This window comes from Belonocnema kinseyi, chromosome 8 (assembly GCF_010883055.1).
Source record: "Belonocnema kinseyi isolate 2016_QV_RU_SX_M_011 chromosome 8, B_treatae_v1, whole genome shotgun sequence".
Taxonomy (NCBI): domain Eukaryota; kingdom Metazoa; phylum Arthropoda; class Insecta; order Hymenoptera; family Cynipidae; genus Belonocnema; species Belonocnema kinseyi.
The window spans coordinates 136,646,105-136,651,620 of NC_046664.1; positions in this window are offsets into that span (position 1 = coordinate 136,646,105).

The window sequence follows — 5,516 nt, forward strand, 5'->3', positions numbered from 1 at the left end:
CATCAGATGGAACCATTCTACAGCATAAAATTTTAGGTCTGGATTTTAGGGAATTTGTTGGATTTTTTTTCGATTTTTCAATATTTTGGGGGTTGAAAACGGTGTGTTCCGGATGAAATAGGGGAATGAAACTTTTTTTAGTGTCTTTGGACAGCGGATGGAACCATTCTACAGCATAAAATTTTAGGTCTGGATTTTAGGGAATTTGTTGGATTTTTTTTCGATTTTTCAATGTTTTGGGGGTTGAAAACGGGGTGTTCCGGATGAAATAGGGGAATGAAACTTTTTTTAGTATCTTTGAACATCAGATGGAACCATTCTACAGCATAAAATTTTAGGTCTGGATTTTAGGGAACTTGTTGGATTTTTTTTTCGATTTTTCAATATTTTGGGGGTTGAAAACGGGGTGTTCCGGATGAAATAGGGGAATGAAACTTTTTTTAGTGTCTTTGGACATCAGATGGAACCATTCTACATCATAAAATTTTAGGTCTGGATTTTAGGGAATTTGTTGGATTTTTTTTTCGATTTTTCAATATTTTGTGGGTTGAAAACGGGGTGTTCCGGATGAAATAGGGGAATGAATCTTTTTTTCGTGTCTTTGGACATCAGATGGAACCATTCTACAGCATAAAATTTTAGGTCTGGATTTTAGGGAATTTGTTGGATTTTTTTTTCGATTTTTCAATATTTTGGGGGTTGAAAACGGGGTGTTCCGGATGAAATAGGGGAATGAAACTTTTTTAAGTGTCTTTGGACATCAGATGGAACCATTCTACAGCATAAAATTTCAGGTCTGGATTTTAGGGAGTTTGTTGGATTTTTTTTTCGATTTTTCAATATTTTGGGGGTTGAAAACGGGGTGTTCCGGATGAAATAGGGGAATGAAACTTTTTTTAGTGTCTTTCGATATCAGATGGAACCATTCTACAGCATACAATTTTAGGTCTGGATTTTAGGGAATTTTTTTTCGATTTTTCAATAATTTGGGGTTTGAAAACGGGGTGTTCCGGATGAAATAGGGGAATGAAACTTTTTTTAGTGTCTTTTGATATCAGATGGAACCATTCTACAGCATAAAATTTTAGTTCTGGATTTTAGGGAATTTTTTGAAATTTTTTGAAATTTTTGTTCGATTTTTCAATATTTTTGTGGTTGAAAACAAGGGTGTTCCGGATGAGATAGGGGGTTGAAACTTTTTTTAGTGTCTTTGGACATCAGATGGAACCATTCTACAGCATAAAATTTTAGGTCTGGATTTTAGGGAATTTTTTGGATTTTTTTTCGATTTTTCAATATTTTGGGGGTTGAAAACGGGGTGTTCCGGATGAGATAGGCTAATGAAACTTTTTTGAGTGTCTTCGGACATCGGGTGAAATCATTCTAAAGCATAAAATTTCAGGTCTTTAAGTTATGGGACTTTGTAGCATTTTTTTCAGTTTCATTATATTAGGGGTAGAAAACGAGGGTGTTCCGGATGAGACAGGGGAATGAAACTTTTTTTATCATCTTTGACGTTAAGTAGAACGATTCTGAAGAATAAAATTTTAGGTCTGGATGTTAGAGGATTTTTCCCGATTTTTCGCTATGTTAGGGGTTGAAAATGAGGGTGTTCCGGATGAGATAGGGGGTTGAAACTTTTGGGGGTAACTTTTATCATCAAATAGACCTATCTGAAACTTTTAAATTTTAGGTCTCGCACAAAAAAATTTTTTTGTAAATTCGTTTTTTTTAAAACGTTGCAAACTTCAGCGAGGTGCTATTCCTTCACGCTACCGTTAAATGATGACAACGAAATGTTTGGATATCTCGCGGGCTTTTTCTCGTTCGCAGAATTCCCTGTCGTCGCAACAGGCGGTTTCGTTTTATAAGAGTCATGCGATTTCAGCTTCTTCGCAATAACATCGTCGGCTTTAACGGCAAACAGAAGGTTATTATATACTTCATGAGCCTTATCCAGTTCGGTCATCTTTGCTTCCACGAGCTGAAACGCGACGATTTTTACTTCGCCAGTGCTTTCCTCTGCTAAAAATGCCACCAAGGGTATGTCACACCAAAACACCACGCTTCCCAGCGTTCCATACAGTTTTATACACGTCTCACAAATTCCAGTCCTGTCATGAGCGCCATAATGTCTAAATATCGCAAGGACTGGAAATAAAAAAAACAAGGTGAGCAGTCAAGCATGAACAAACAAAAGCGGAGCGGGCTACAATTTGTTAATTCACACTCAAGATCAGCCTCAAAATCGGCGGTATAAAAGAGTTTCCCTGTAATATTAATATTAACTTGAGTTAACTTTATACGATTAGTGCAACTTATTTATGATCAGTCCAATAATAAAAAGCATAAGACAAACCCAATTTTGAAATTGACGAAAATATCAAACAAAGATTACCTGCTAGGCTTAACAATTGTTAAACATTTAACTGTAGCGAATGATACTTTTTAATATTTTAATACAGTACTTACTACAAGTAGTCCAAAATGATAGAAAAACAGTTTCCAGAAATCAGAAATAAAATATTCTCTTGGCCAAAAAATAATGCTTTTCGATCTGCACGGAGAAAATTTGTTCATTAAAATTTACCCAATTAGTTGGGTAAATGAAGGACATCACTGCATTTAGATAAAGCTCACAATTATTTTAGAATTTAATAGAAAACAGAAATTAAAATATCAGAAAAGAGTTATGTAAAATCTCAAATCCAAAAGTGAAAATTCTTATATGTAATAATTCATATAAGGATTGTATTATTTGCATACCAGTATATGATAAAATAACGCAAAGTAATGTAATTTTTTATTAAATGAAAGTACCTGATCCTTCACCGATGCTTGGCCCAGTATCGGCACTTTATTGCGCCAAGTCTCGCTTTTAGTACGGGGAACCATGTTTCAGGAGGCTCAGCAAAAGTCTGGCTCAATGACAGCACATTACTGGGCCAAGTGTCACTTTTACTACGACAAACCACGTTTTATTTAAATCGGCCCAATGTTGAGCCAGTGCTGGCAGTCTATATTGGCTTTTTATGTTTGCCGATCCTCCACCGATGCTTGGCCCAGTATCGGCACTTTATTGCGCCAAGTCTCACTTTTAGTACGGGGAACTATGTTTCACGAGGCTCAGCAAAAGCCTGGCCCAGTAACAGCACATTACTGGGCCAAGTGTCACTTTTAACACGGCAAACCATGTTTTATTTAAATTGGCCCATTGTTAAGCCAATGCTGGCAGCCTATATTGGCTTTTTATGTTTGTCAATCCTCCGCCAATGCTTGGCTTAATATTGGAATTTTATTGCGTCAAGTCTCATTTTTAGTACGGGGAACCAAGTTTCACGAGGATCAGCCAAAGTAAGACCCAGTGATGGCACATTACTGAGCCAAGTGTCACTTTAACCACGGCAAACCATGATTTATTTCAATCGGCCCAATCTTGAGCCAGTGCTGGCAGCCTATATTGGCTATTCATATTTGCCGATCCTCTACCGATGCTTGGCCCAGAATCGGCACTTTATTATGCCAAGTCTCACTTTCAGCACCTAATAAACAAATCTTACACAAAAGATAAAAAAAAATTTATTGAAAAATAGTCCAAGCTCACGATGAAATTTGTTAAATTCTGTCATTAACAATTTTTAATGTTTATGAAAAATTACATATCCTGTCATTGCAAAAAGTTGTAAAGTAGGCTACAACAAAAAAAAACGAAATATTACGCGGAGAAAAATTGTAATCGATTTAAAATATTTTAAAAATAATTGTATTGATATTCCTTTGAACAGTTCGTGTATTTTACACTTACGCGACGCCGCATGATAATAAATAATTATAAAAAGAGAGTTTAAAATTTGGTTCTTTAACTTTTCTGAACTGCAGCTTATGAGCATGGCTTTTCCACAGAGTTTCACTTGTCGGTTTAGTGCAGTGGTTAGCACTCCCGACTGCTAGATAATTCTCAAAAGACTTAGTGGTTTTGAGAGTAAAGAAAAAATGATAATAGATGAACAATACGGCTTTAGGACGAGACACAGTACTGTCCAACAAGTAGTGAGAATTGTTAACGATATTAGTGTTAACTTTAATAAGAATAAGGTAACGATAATGTCACTGTTAGATGTAGAAAAGGCCTTTGATCGAGTTTGGATGAGCGGACTAGTGTATAAAATGATTAAATACAATTATCTACCTATTTTAATTAAATTTATATACTTATATTTGCAAAATAGACATCTTGTTATTACGGTAGCCTCGTCTAGTGGCCGTCAGGTTTCGTATTTTCGTGTACAACGTTACCGGCTGATGCCGTTGGAATTGATTGTTGAAATATACTTTTTACATCTTTTATTATTAAGCTTTGTACTTTCACGTAGTTTTCTTTCCGCTCTTGCATTTCTCAAAGTTAGGACCGATATTTTATGTATAAAAAAAGTTCGATCGTTCAAAAAATGTTGAGGTTCAGAAAAAAGATAAAATAATTTTCAGTAAAGTTCCTACCGAAATGCAGTACCTAAAGGTACTTTATTGTATTCTAATACATTTCCCAAAGCTTCAGCTCGTTACTTTATTTACAAAAAAAGTTCTTAGGTTCAAAAAAAAAACATTCAGTGAACTGATAAAGTGAGGTCCGCAATATAGGTATTTAGCTGTGTCACATGCCCTTAATTGAGCTTTCGGATTGCGCAGCGACCATAGCGCGTGGACTAAGCCAGCCTAGTAGGAAAGACAGGGGATAACGCGTGTTACGGGCCGAGTTAATTGGCCAAATAATTTCAAAACTGCCGTCAAGTCCAATCAGTTGGGCCCGTAGCAACGCGTTATCACCTGTCTTGCCTACTAGGCTGGTGAGTCCAAGCGCTAAGGTAGTTGTGAAATCCGCACGCTCAATTTTCAACGAGTGTACACTTATAAAACTCATAAATAACTGATTTACGAATTATTCTATTTTAAACAAACAATTGATTAAATGATCGATTAAATTATCTTTTTCTCAATTTAAAAATTCAGGACATAATATGCACAAATATTAAGATATATAAATTTTTATAAAGTATTATATAAAACAAAATAAAAAAAGAACTACTTCTATTATACAATTTTATCTTTTAATTATATTATGATTTATTCAATTCATACCTAATCACACAAACATAAAAATTTACAAATTATTGCTTACTTAAGTTAATAATCGTGAGGGAGGCGGTTTTCATTCTGTTCCGTTAACAAACGGAAATTTGAATTTTGGAAAAATTAAACTCATGTTCCAGGGTTTCATCGAAACGTGCCAAGCTTTCTAGGAATTGAAGAGGTGTCTATGAAATAAAACCGTAATAATAATTTTTACTTTCATCCCATCGTCACCCTCCCCGCAGCGCCCCAAATAGGACCCAAAAATAAAAAAACTACGTTTTTATGTATTATTGCTACTTGTTAGCAATTTCCGCCGTCTTTTTTATACAAATAATTACTAATGGACTATATAAATATTTCACATGGCTTTTCAAACAATGCTGAAT